Raw genomic sequence first — 14,745 nt, 5'->3', positions numbered from 1 at the left:
CATTGGACAATGCAGGCAGGTCTCTCTTTATCAGTGGACAATGCAGACAAGTCATTCTCTATCATTGGACAATGCAGGCAGGTCATTCTCTATCAGTGGACAATGCAGGCAGGTCCCTCTCCATCATTGGACAATGCAGACTGGTCATTCTCTATCAATTGACAATGAGGCAGGTCTCTATCAGTGGACAATGCAGCCAGGTCACTCTCTGTCATTGGACAATGCAGGCAGGTCACTATCACTGGACGATACAGGTAGGTCGCTATCATTGAACAATGCAGTAGGTCTCCTTATATTGGACAATGCAGACTGGTCAGTCTCTATCAGTGCACAATGCAGACAGGTCACTCTCTATCAGTGCACAATGCAGACTGGTCACTCTCTATCAGTGGACAATGCAGACTGGTCACTCTCTATCAGTGGACAATGCAGGCAGGTCACTTTCTATCATTGGACAATGCAGGCAGGTCTCTCTTTATCAGTGGACAATGCAGACAAGTCATTCTCTATCATTGGACAATGCAGGCAGGTCATTCTCTATCAGTGGACAATGCAGGCAGGTCCCTCTCCATCATTGGACAATGCAGACTGGTCATTCTCTATCAATTGACAATGAGGCAGGTCTCTATCAGTGGACAATGCAGACAGGTCTCTATCATTAGACAATGCAGGCAGATCACTCTCTATCATTGGACAATGCAGACTGGTCATTCTCTATCATTGGACAATGCAGACTGGTCACTCTCTATCATTGGACAATGCAGCCACGTCTCTATGATTGGAAAATGTAGACTGGTCACTCTCTATCAGGGGACAATGCAGACTGGTCACTCTCTATCATTGGACAATGCAGTCAGGTCTCGATCATTGGACAATGCAGCCAGGTCTCTATCATTGGACAATGCAGGCAGGTCACTATCATTGGACAATGCAGGCAAGTCTCTACATTGGACGATGCAGCCAGGTTCTATCATTGGACGATGTAGGAAGGTCTCTATCATTGGACGACGCAGGCAAGTCTCCTTGTCATTGGACGATACAGGCATATCTTTATCATTGGACAATGCAGGCAAGTCACTATCATTGGACAATGCAGCCAGGTCACTGTCACTGGATGATACAGGTAGGTTTCTATCATTGAACAATGCAGTAGGTCTCCTTATATTGGACAATGCAGACAGGTCACTCTCTATCAGTGCACAATGCAGGTTGGTCAGTCTCTATCAGTGCACAATGCAGACTGGTCACTCTCTATCAGTGGACAATGCAGACTGGTCACTCTCTATCAGTGCACAATGCAGACTGGTCACTCTCTATCATTGGACAATGCAGTCAGGTCTCTTTCATTGGACAATGCAGTCAGGTCTCTATCATTGGACAATGCAGTCAGGTCTCGATCATTGGACAATGCAGCCAGGTCTCTATCATTGGACAATGCAGGCAGGTCACTATCATTGGACAATGCAGGCAAGTCTCTACATTGGACGATGCAGCCAGGTTCTATCATTGGACGATGTAGGAAGGTCTCTATCATTGGACGACGCAGGCAAGTCTCCTTGTCATTGGACGATACAGGCATATCTTTATCATTGGACAATGCAGGCAAGTCACTATCATTGGACAATGCAGCCAGGTCACTGTCACTGGATGATACAGGTAGGTTTCTATCATTGAACAATGCAGTAGGTCTCCTTATATTGGACAATGCAGACAGGTCACTCTCTATCAGTGCACAATGCAGGTTGGTCAGTCTCTATCAGTGCACAATGCAGACTGGTCACTCTCTATCAGTGGACAATGCAGACTGGTCACTCTCTATCAGTGCACAATGCAGACTGGTCACTCTCTATCATTGGACAATGCAGTCAGGTCTCTATCATTGGACAATGCAGTCAGGTCTCTATCATTGGACAATGCAGGCAGGTCTCTATCATTGGATGAAGCAGCCAGGTCTCTATCATTGGACAATGCAGGCAGGTCTCTATCATTGGATGATGCAGTCAGGTCTCTATCATTGGACAATGCAGGCAGGTCTCTATCATTGGATAAAGCAGCCAGGTCTCTATCATTGGACAATGCAGGCAGGTCACTCTCTATCATTGGACAATGCAGGCAGGTCACTCTCTATCATTGGATAATGCAGGCAGGTCATTCTCTATCATTGGACAATGCAGGCAAGTCACTCTCTATTATTGGACAATGCAGGCAGGTCACTTTCTATCATTTGACAATGCAGGCATGTCACTCTCTATCATTGGACAATGAGGCAGGTCTCTATCAGTGGACAATGCAGACAGGTCTCTATCATTGGACAATGCAGGCTGGTCACGCTCTATCATTGGATGATGCAGGCAGGTCTCTATGACTAGGACAATGCAGCCAGGTCTCTATGATTGGACAATATTTGCAGGTCTCTATCATTTGACAATGCAGACAGGTCACTCTTTATCATTGGCTGCTGCAGGTTACTCTCTACCAAAGCACAATTCCGAGTGATATATTCACGATAATCGGGACTCACTTTCTACCTAATGTACAATGCAGGCTTGTTCACTGTAACAAAATCACTGTCGACACATTGTACAATGCAAGATGCTATGCTCACTTTCTATCTACTGTGCAACGGAAACATTTTTACTCTAACAGAGAATATCTGAATCGTTGCTGTGCCTTGCAGGGTGCAATGTTAACCAACAGGCAATTTCCATATGTTATAATGTCGGGTGGAAATTTTTTTTCTAGCTTTCCCTTGATACTGTGTAATACAGAATTAAATATTCCACTATAACAGGGATTCAATTTTTACATATTGAGAGTGTAATATATTTGGATATTCTTTTATTATACATTCATGGGATGTGGGCTTCGCTGGCTAGGCCAGCATTTATTGCCCATTCCTAATTGCCCTGGAGAAGGTGATGGCAAGCTGCCTCCTTGAACCGCTGCAATCCATGTGGTGTAGGTACACTCACAGTCAGGGAGGGGGCCCTTTGATGTTTACTGGATGGTAGACTCATGACTGAGGCAAGAATATGTGGAGTAAAGGGCAGGTAACAGAATGGATAACAAGCTGGCTACAAAACAGAAAGCAGAGAGTGAGGGTTAAGGGTGGCTACTCATACTGCCAAAAGATGGGAAGTGGTGTTCCAGTGATTGGAACAACTCTTATCACAATTTACATTGATGATTTGGACTTGCAACGTACAATTATTTCACAACTAGCAGAAACTGGGAAGTGAATGTCATACAAAGGAAGAATGTGACAAAATACAGGAGAGGAAAGGGTTCTCGGGGTACCAATAGACAAATTACTCAATCATTTACCAGCCATTCCTAGTTAACTTTTCAGGGGCAATGAGGGATGGGCAACAACTTGCCAGCAACTATCCCATGAATGAATAAAAGATAGGGGTTTATCTGCAGAGAGGTCAAGTTTAACTTGTATAGAACCTTGGCTAAATCACATTTGGAATTTGAATTACAGGAAAGCTCTACCCAAAGAATGGCAAGAATGAGGATTGTACCAGCAGAGTGGAATAGTTGAGATGAATAGCATTGATGCATTTAAGAGGAAGCTGGATAAGCACAGGAAAAAGGTATAGAAGGTTTTGTTGAGAGGATTAGATGAAGAAGGGTGGGAGGAGGCTCATGTGGAAAAATTGGGTTGATGGCCTTCTTCTGTGCTGAAGAATCTCAGCAACTCTGTGAAATGCTCATTTGAATGGAGTCACTTTCTACATTGGGTGGCACGAGGGTGGCATGGTGGCCCGCTGGTTAGCACTGCTGCCTCACGGTGCTGAGGCTCCAGCTTCGATCCCAGCTCTGGGTTACTGTCCGTGTGGAGTTTGCGCATTCTCCCCGTGTCTGTGTGGGTCTCACCCCCACAACCCAAAGATGTGCAGGTGGATTGGGCACGTTAAATTGCCCCTTAATTGGAAAAAGAAACGTTGGGTGACATGTTCCCTGTAACAAGGAACCAGCATAACATACCACTCAATGCATGGTGAAATGTTCAATATAATAGGGGCTCCTTCTCACCATCTTGTCCAAAGCAGGGTTGTTACTTCACTAACAGGGAGTCACTCTATCTACTTTTCAATGCAGGGTGAATTCTTCAATATAATACTGCCACTTTCTATTTAGTATACAGTGCAAGAGAAATGTTTACCGTAATAGGGACCTACTGTCTACATACTACAATATGCAGATTGAAATTCACTAACAGGCAGTCACTCTGTATCTATAATATGCTATGAGATGAAATGGTCACTATAATGGAGTCGCTGTCTACATAATGTGCAAGCCAGGGTGCACTGTTCACCATAAGTTGTTCTCTATATTCTGTTACAGTGTGGTTTGAAATGTTCACTGCAAGGTAGTTACCCTTTGTTTACTGTACAATGTAGGTTGCAATGTTTACTAACAGTTTGCCACTACATATTGTATTGAATTTCTGGCCACCCACCGTCCCTTTCTGGCCCCCATGTTGGCTAATATTATCAACGGTTCCTTCTTCTCAGGTATTGACTTCTTCCCCTTCAAATTCACCTTTGACCCCTCTGCCTTGCAATGGCCACCCCATCCCCAACCACTCTTTCCTCTCCAAATTCCATGAACATGTTGTTGCAGCCCAAATTGGTGCCCTTCATTTCCTCAGCTCCATGTTTGAATTCCTCCAATTGGATTCCTGCTCTTGCATAAGACAGAAGCAACTCTTATGAAAATCACAAATGACATCCCACGTGACTGTGAGCTTAGTAAACCAGCCTTCCACATCCTTCTCCATCTGCTTACTGCTTTTCAGATGGTTGACCAGATCATCCTTCTCAAGTGCCTCTCTAGAGGGGTAGGATCCCTTTTTCTATGTCCAGTCTGATAGAGAATCATCCAGGTTCGATCCCAGCTCTGGGTTACTGGCCGTGTGGAGTTTGCACATTCTCCTCGTGTCTGTGTGGGTCTCACCCCCACAACCCAAAGACGTGCAGGTGGATTGGCCACGTTAAATTGCCCCTTAATTGGAAAATGAAACGTTGGGTGACATGTTCCCTATAACAAGGAACCAGCATCACATACCACATCACATTCTCTCTCCTGGCCTCTTACATCTGGAGTCCTGTTAGAATTTGCCTGTGTCCTATAGTTAATTACATGTTGTGTGAAATTGAATTTGTATCAACATCAATGATTGGCCAGAACAATAGAAATAGAAACTATAGCAGACATGTTGGCTACATTCCATGTCAAGTGTGAGCATTGGGTATCAGCCAGAACAATGAAAATAAGCAATATCACGTACCAATGGGCAGCATGGTGGGGAATTGGTTAGCATTGCTGCCTCACGGCACCGAGGTCCCAGGTTCGATCCCGGCTCTGGGTCACTGTCCGTGTGGAGTTTGCACATTCTCCCCGTGTTTGCGTGAGTTTCATCCCCACAACCCAAAGATGTGCAGGGTAGGTGGATTAGCCACGCTAAATTAGTCCCTTAATTGGAAAAGAAATGAATTGGGTACTCTAAATTTATTTATAAAAAATCACGTACCAATAGAGATTATCTCGGTCAGGCTTGTCCAAGGGCTGGCCCTTGAGTCAGATGTGGCCCGCAAGGCAGTTTGACCCAGCCTGTCGTGCTGTTGGACATAGTGGGGCCTCGGGCATACAGCATTTGGATGGGGGAGGTTCTTCCTGGGCTGGCAGATAGACATCGAGCTTGCTTTGTGACACAGCACTACATCAAGTACATGGGCAGGCACTGCAACCCTGTAACGGGAAAATAAGGCCAGATGTCTCACCAGATCAGTGTAAATGGGCGGTGAACATAAGGGGATAAATTAGTCGACTCATCTGGAGCTTGTTCCCAGGGATACAGATGTGTCTTGTTAGGAGCAACAATGAGATAAATTTCCATTCCCCTGAGCCTCAAAACTGTGCCTTGCCCCAACCGCCAAATACAAAAAGATTTGAAACGTGATCCCTCCAAGCTTAAAGATTAGACAAACCTGGTCTTGGTCACCCAAGCTTAAAGATTAGACAAACCTGGTCTTGGTCACCCTGTTCCTTTTGTGATATTAACTGCTGAACAGGTAAATCCATCAGGATGGCCATTATGGCAAATCTGGAGATTGAAGGAACTTGCTTCAATATACATTTGTGGGTGGGATCTCAAACAACGATGAGTCAGAGTACAAGAGGGCGATCAAGAATCTAGTGGCACGGTGCAACGACAACAACTTCTCCCTCAATGTCAAAAAAACTAAGGAGCTGGTCATCGACTCCAGGAAGCGAAGTGTCATACATGCCCCTCTCTGCATCAATGCTGCCGAGGTGGGGATTGTTGATAGCTTCAAATTCCTAGGTGTGCACACCATCAACAAACTGTCCTGGTCCACGTATGTCGACGCTACGACCAAGAAAGCACAACAGTGCCTATACTTCCTCAGGAAACTAAGGAAATACGGCAAGTCCATATTGCCTCTTATCAATTTTTACTGATGCATCATAGGAAGCATCCTATCGGGCTGCATCACAGCCTGGTGTGGCAACTGCTCAGCCCAAGACCGCAAGAAACTTCAGAGAGTAGTGAACACAGCCCAGTCCATCACATGAACCCGCCTCCCATCATTGACTGTATACACCTCCCGCTGCCTTGGGAAAGTGGGCAGCATAATCAAAGACCACTCCCATCTGGGTTATTTTCTCTTCCAAACTCTTCCATCTGGCAGAAGATACAAAAGTCTGAGAACACGCACTAACAGATTCAAAAGCAGCTTCTGCCCCGCTGTTACCAGACTCCTGAATTGCCCTCTTATGGACTGAACTGATCTTTCGACACGTCTTGAATGAAAAATTAAAATGAAAATTGCCACAAGTAGGCTTCAAATGAAGTTACTGTGAAAAGCCCCTAGTCGCCACATTCCAGCACCTGTTCGGGGAGGCTGGTATAGGAATTGAACCCACGCTGCTGGCCTGCCTTAATCTGCTTTAAAAGCCAGCGATTTAGCCCAGTGGGCTAAACCAGCCTCTCTACAGTCTTTTCTACTGTTGTAGCACTATACTCTGCATGCTTCACCCAATGTCAATGGCTATGTATTTACATTGTGTATTTATGTATGACCTATGTTTTTTTTCATGTATGGAATAATCTGCCTGGACTATATGCCGAACAATATTTTTCACTGTACCTCGATACATGTGACAATAAATCTAAATCTAAATCTGGGTATCATGTGGTGCTGTTTAACTTATAAAGACAGGATACACAAAAATATCAGGGAACAGCCGTCTAAGCTCAGAACTCATGGGACATGAAACCCGGGAGGTCCAATACCTACAGAGGCCAAATTTGATCACCTTTGGTCTGCAAGAAACCAGGTTGTATGAATATATTTTATCTTCGGAATAGTTGTAATAGTTTTGGTTTACGATTCGAGTCAAATATGACTTTTTCGGAAGAGCAGTTTCAAAGGTTTAAAAAAAAATTTGGAGTACCCAATTCATTGTTTCCAATTTAGGTGCAATTTAGTGTGGCCAATCCACCTAACCTGCACATCTTTTGGATTGTGGGGGCAAAACCTACACAAACACAGGGAGAATGTGCAAATTCCACACAGACAGTGAACCAGAGCTGGGATCAAACCTGGGACCTTAGCGCCATGAGGCAGCAATGCTAACCACTGTGCCACTGTGCTGCCCTAGCAGTTTCAAAGTTGAGTTCCAAAGAAGAATCTTGTGGACTGGAAATGTTAACTCTGTTTCTCTCTCCATAGATGCTGCCAGGGCCTGCCAAGCTTTTCCAGCATTTTCTGTTTTTATTTCAGATCTCCAGCATCCATAGTGTTTTGCTTTTATTATATTCTTGGCGTCTGAGTAATAAACTTGCATTTGGACACCATCTTTGAACCTGAATCATGAGGAATGATTTAATTCAGTTTAAGAATTTCCTGACAAATTCCTTTATTGAATTTATATTGCGTCTTTCACAAGCACTGGAAGTTCCAAAGCCCTTCACAATGAGACACTTTTGAAGTGTAATCCCTGCTGTGATATCAGAAGTGTTCCAGTCAACGTGTGCAGAGCAAGCTGTCACAAAGAGATGAGATAGGACAAAAACACAAGCAATAGGAGCAGGAGTGGACCACGTGGCCCATCGAGCTTGCTCCGCCATTCAATATGTTCATGGCGGATCTTGGGCTTCACCTCTTCATTCCCGCCTGCTCTCCATATCCCTTGATTCCCCAAGAGATCAAAAATCTGTCCTTCCAGCCTTAAATTTATTCGACGATGGAACATCCACAACCCTCTGGGGGAGAGAATTCCAAAGACTCACAATCCTTTGAGTGAAGTAATTTCTCCTCATCTGAGTCCTAAATGATTGGCCCCATTGTTTTAAATTCCCCGACCGGTGGAAACAATCTCTCGGTATCCACCGTATCTAACCCCGTCAGAATTTTCTACTTTTCAATGAGATCGCCTCTCATTGGTCTAAACTCCAGCGAATATAAGCTCAATTTACTCAGCATTTCATCATAATCTTTTTTCTATTTTTTTTCACAATTGAGCGGTAATTTAGCATGGACAATCCATCTAACCTGCATGCCTTTGGGTTGTGGGGGTGAGACCCACGCAGACACGGGGAGAATGTGCAAACTCCACATGGACAGTGACCTGGGGCTGGGATGGAACCCGGGTCCTCAGCGCCATGAGGCAGCAGTGCTAACCACTGTGCCACCATGCCACCATAATCTTTTTTTTCTGTTGATGATTGTGGGACAATATTGGCTACTACACCACAGGGACCTCCTCTACTTTTCTATGAAATAGTGCCATGGAATCTCTCAAACCATCAGCGAGAACAGACAGGGCTTTGGCTTAACATCCCATCTGAAATACAGCACATCCCTCAGTGTGGCCTCCACTTAGGTGTGACACCATCATAACAATGAAACCGAATACCCGGAGCCCTAGTTCACCGTGGCCGGGGACTTCAACCAGGCCAACCTCAAGAGGGTACTGCCAAATTTCCACCAACACATATCCTGTCCCACCAGGAGTACCAACACTCTCAACCACTGCCACACAAAAATCAAGGGCACCTACTGACTCACCCCCGACCGCACTTCGGAAAATCAGACTACAAGACGGCGCTCCTTCTCCCAGAATACAAGTAGAAACTTAAAAAAAAAAAAATTTAGAGTAATCAATTACTATTTTTTCCAATTAGGGGGCAATTTAGCGTGGCCAATCCATCTAACCAGCACATGTTTGGGCTGTGGGGGTGAAATCCACCAGACACGGGGAGAATGTGCAAACTCCACATGGACAGTGACACAGGGCCAGGATTCGAACCCGGGTCCTCAGCACATTAGTCCCAATGCTAACCACTGCACCACGTGCCACCCTATGAGCAGAAACTTAAGTAGGAGAATCCGGTTAAGAAGGTCGTACAGGGGCAGCACGGTGGCGCAGAGGTTTAACACTGCTGCCTCACAGTGTTGAGGTCCCAGTTTCAATCCTGCCTCTGGGTCACCACAACCGGTCCACAGCAGACGCCATCACCCTGGCCCTACACACATCCCTGGAGCATCTCGACAACAAGGACCCCTATATTAGACTCCTATTTATTGACTACAGCTCTGCCTTCTACACCATAATCCCAGCCAAGCTCATATCAAAATTCCAAAACCTAGGACTTGGCTCCTCCCTCTGCAACTGGATCCTCAACTTTCTGATCCATAGACCACAATCAGTAAGGATGAACAACAATACATTCTCCACGATAGCCCTCACTACTGGGGCCCCGTAAGACTGCATACTTAGTCCCCTACTATACTCCCTATACACACATGTTTTTTTTTTCAATTTAGAGTACCCAGTTCATTTTTTCCAATTAAGGGGCAATTTAATGAGGCCAATCCATCTACCCTGCACATTTTTGGGTTGTGGGGGCTGAAACCCACGCAAACACGGAGAGAATGTGCAAACTCCACACTGACAGTGATCCAGAGCCGGGATCGAACCTGGGATCTCGGCACCGTGAGGTTGCAGTACTAACCCACTGTGCCACCGTGTTGCCCTCCCCATACACACATGACTGTATGGCAGAATTTGGCTCCAACTCCATCTACAGGTTCGCTGACGACACGACCGCAGTGGGTCGGATCTCCAACAACAATGAGTCAGAATACAGGAGGGGAATAGAGAACTTAGTGGAGTGGTGTAACGACACCAACCTCTCCCTCAATGTCAGCAAAACTAAAGAGCTGGTCATTGACTTCAGGAAGAAAAGTATCATACACACCCCTATCTGCATCAACGGGGCCAAGGTGGAGATGGTTAGCAGCTTCAAATTCCTGGGTGCGCACTTCACCAAAAATCTGTCCTGGTCCACCCACAGAGACGCTATGACCAAGAAAGCACCACAGCGCCTATACTTCCTCAAGAAACTAAGGAAATTCAGCATGTCCACATTGACTTTCACCAACTTTTAAATTTAAAAAAAATAAGTTTAGAGTACCTAATTATTTTTTCCAATTAAGGGCAATTTAGCGTGGTCAATCCACCTAACCTGCACATCTTTGGATTGTGGGGGTGAAACCCACGCAGACACGGGGAGAATGTGCAAAACCAACCTTTACAGATGCACCATAGAAAGCATCCTATCTGGCTGCATCACAGCTTGGTCTGACAACTGCTCGGCCCAAGACCATAAGAAACTACAGAGAGTTGTGAATACCGCCCAGTCCATCACACAAACCCACCACCCATCCATTGACGCTGTCAGCCTTGTCTTTTGTGCTCAAGTCCTGGAGTGGGAGTTGAACCCACAGTTCTGTGACACTGAGACAAGAGTGCTACCAACTGAGCTACAGCAGACACATCCACATCCATGTGTACAGCCCTACCTCAACACCAGTTTCTCATCCCTTCCACTGTCTTTGATTTGTCATGCTGCTAATACAATATCTATAACAGAATGAACAAAAATTTCCTCCAGCTAAATGTAAGAAAGACCAAAGCCATTGTATGTGGTCCATATGCCACAAGCGCCGTTCACCATTCCCAAGTCACCAACTCCAAAACAAAAGCAAAATACTGCGGATTCTGGAAATCCGAAATAAAAGCAGAAAATGCTGAAAAATTCAGCTAGCCTGGCAGCATCTGTGGAGAGAGAAACAGAGTTATTGTGTTGAGTCTGTATGACTCTTCTTCAGAACTCACCAGCCCCAAACATTTTCCTGGTCACTGTCTGAGTCCAAGCCTGTAATTGCAACATTGCTATTTAGCACTGGGATGAGTTTGCAACTACAGACATGCTCCAAGACCAAGGCTGTCTATTTTAACGTCTATAACACTGCCCCAGTGTGACCCTGCCGCTCGACTAGACTATTCCAATGCTTTACCAGCTGACATTCAATTTCGACATTCCAGAAATATGAGCTCATCCAATACCCTGCCACTCGTGACCTATCTCGGACGAGGTCCTGTCCGCCCATCACTCCTGTAATCATTGAATACAGTGTCTCCTGTTCCAACAAGACCTCAATCTTAAAATTATCTTTCTTGTTTTCAAATTGTTCCATTGCATCACCCATCCCTATCTTCATAATCTTCTTCAGCCCCCCCAAAAAAACCATCCGAGATCTTAACGCTTCTCCGTTAAGTAACCTGGATAGTCAGAGGCTTTTCCCCAGGGTAGAGGGGTCAATTACTAGGGGGCATAGGTTTAAGGTGAGAGGGGCAAGGTTTAGAGTAGATGTACGAGGCAAGTTTTTTACGCAGAGGGTAGTGGGTGCCTGGAACTCGCTACCGGAGGAGGTAGTGGAAGCAGGGACGATAGGGACATTTAAGGGGCATCTTGACAAATATATGAATAGGATGGGAATAGAAGGATACGGACCCAGGAAGTGTAGAAGATTGTAGTTTAGTCGGGCAGTATGGTCGGCGCGGGCTTGGAGGGCCGAAGGGCCTGTTCCTGTGCTGTACATTTCTTTGTTCTTTGTTTTGTTCCAATTCTGGCCCCTTGCAATCCTGGTTAGAATCTTTGCTGGCTATGCTTCCAGCTGCCTAGGCCACAGCTCTGGAATCACTTCCCTGAACCTTCTGCCCTCCCTTCTTTTCTCACCTTATTTAAGACACTTTAAAAATTGAAATCTTCTTCTCGACCTATCCTTATGAAGCTCAGTGTCAAGTTTCATTTGACAAATGCTGCTGTAAAGCACCTTGGGACATTTTGCTGTGTTAAGTTTGCTATACAGCTGCTAGCTGTTATAAGAGGGAGTGAACCTCTACATTCTGTGCAATGTAGAGTGAAATGTTCACTATAACTGGGAGTCATTTTTTAATATAATGTACAATGCAAGATGGAATGTTCTCCAAAATAGAGAGTCACTCTTTGCGCTTTACACTACAAAATGAAATATTTTGATACACTGTGTAAGGCAAGGTGAATTGTTTATAATAACATTGAGTCATTTACTACATAATGTCCAAAATAGGGTTCAATGTTTGCTGTAATTTAGTTATTATTCTCTGGTACAATATGTAATGTTATCAACATATACAATTTGCAGGCATGTAAGCACCAGTTAATTGATCAAGTCAGCTCCATATCAGGCTGTCCACAATATCATTTAAAAAAAGATTTAGAGTACCCAATTCATTTTTTCCAATTAAGGGGCAATTTAGCGTGGCCAATTCACCTACCCTGCACATCTTTGGGGTGTGGGGGTGAAACCCACGCAAACACAGGGAGAATGTGCAAACTCCACACGGACAGTAACCCAGAGCCGGGATCGAACCTGGGACCTCAGCGCCTTGAGGCAGCAGTGCTAACCACTGCACCACTGTGCTGCCCTGTCCGGAATATCATAACCAAACCCACATTCCTTCCCCAATCTCCACCTCACACCCATGGCTGTTGCTATTCAGCACCCTGGAAATACCAAATAACCCAAGAAAAGAAAATAATGAGGGGAAACGTATTCTGTAAAATGACTGTGCGAGCCCCTGGAGCAATCCGAACCAATCAGCAGATTGTGTGGCTTTTTATTGCCTATAATAATAATCTTTATTGTCACAAGTAGGCTTACATTAACACTGCAATGAAATGACTGTGAAAAGCCCCTATTTGCCACATTCCGGCGCCCGTTCGGGAGAATTCAGAATGTCCAAATTATCTAACAACACGTCTTTCGGGACTGTGGGAGGAAACTGGAGCACCCGGAGGAAACCCGCGCAGACACAGGGAGAACGTGCAGACTCTGCACAGACAGTGACCCAAGCCGGGAATTGAACCTGGGGCCCTGGCGCTGTGAAGCCATAGTGCTAACCACTGTGTTACCGTGCCGCCACATAAATACACTCACTTTCTGTTCAGCGTGATCTCTGTCCCAGTCAGGAACTGGTCCAGGTTCCTCTCAAAGACGCAGAGAGACATCAACCAGCAATGTATTTGAGAGACTCATAATTTACTGGCAAATGAAGAACCACCTGACATCCAATTTATTCCTCCTCTTGCATAATTTCAGCTTGTGTCCCCCTGGTCCGTCCTACGCCTCTCAAAGTGGAGTAATCTATCAATGGGTAGGCTACCCAAGCCCTTTAATTACTGTATGTTATGTCACAGATCTCGATCAGTTCACCTCTAGCGCTGAATGAACAAAATGTTGTGGATAATGGAAATGTGAAAGAAAAACGGAATATGTCCAGCAGGTTAGGCTATCTCTGTAGAAGAAGAAACAGATTTAATGTTTCAGATCGATGACCTTTCGCCAGAACTGGAAAAAGTTAAGAGATTGAACAGAAATTACACAAGTGTAAAGACAGGGAAGGGGATGGGATGGAGGGAAAGAACAAAAGGAAAGATCTGTGATAGGATGGAAGGCATGGGTGATTTAATGACAAAATGCAAGATGATGCAAGGCAAAAAGGGTGGAATGGGACAATAAAAGAAACACAAGATAGGTGTAGAGATGAAAGCAAGAATCATCACCAGCTATTGTTCCTTCACAAAATGGGAGGTTCTGATCTAAAATTATTGAACTCAATATTCATTATCGAAAGAGGTGTGGTTCATTGAGCCTTCTTTGAGCTTCTTTGGAACAGTGAAGCAAGCCGAGAACAGGGACCTATGAGTGGGAGAAGGGCAAAGAATTAAATTAGCAAATAACCTGAAACTCAGGATTACTAAACAGATCCACAAAGTGATCACTCAATATGCATTTGGTATTTCCAAGATAGACGAGATTGCATCGTAAGTGGTGAATACAGTACACTAAATTGAACTGAGTATAAGTAACTCATCTCTTCAACTGGAAGGAGTGTTTTGGGTCGTAGAAAATGGGAGGGAGGAGATGAAAGGGTAGGAGTTCATAGAATCATAGAAGTTACAGTGCAGAAGGAGGCCATTTGGCCCTTCGAGTCTGCACCAGCCCTTGGAAAAAGCATCCTACCCAAGCCCATGCTTCCACCCTATCCCCGTAACCCGACCCAACCTTTTGGACACTAAGGGGCAATTTAGCACGGCCAATCTCCACCTAACCTGCACATCTTTGGACTGTGGAAGGACCTGGAGGAAACCCACATAGACACAGGAAGAAAGTACAAACTCCACACAGTCACCCGAGGCCGGAATTGAACCTGGGACCCTGGTGCTGTGAGGCAGTAGTACTAACCACTGTGCCACCGTGCCGTCCCAGTTCACTGCTTTCAAAAATAAATAGACCAAAGTCACTGGATCCATGTCAGTGC

The sequence above is a fragment of the Scyliorhinus torazame genome, chromosome 1, assembly GCF_047496885.1.
Source record: "Scyliorhinus torazame isolate Kashiwa2021f chromosome 1, sScyTor2.1, whole genome shotgun sequence".
In the NCBI taxonomy this organism is placed as follows: Eukaryota; Metazoa; Chordata; class Chondrichthyes; order Carcharhiniformes; family Scyliorhinidae; genus Scyliorhinus; species Scyliorhinus torazame.
The sequence above is the reverse complement of the archived record's forward strand: the minus strand, read 5'-3'. Positions refer to the sequence as shown.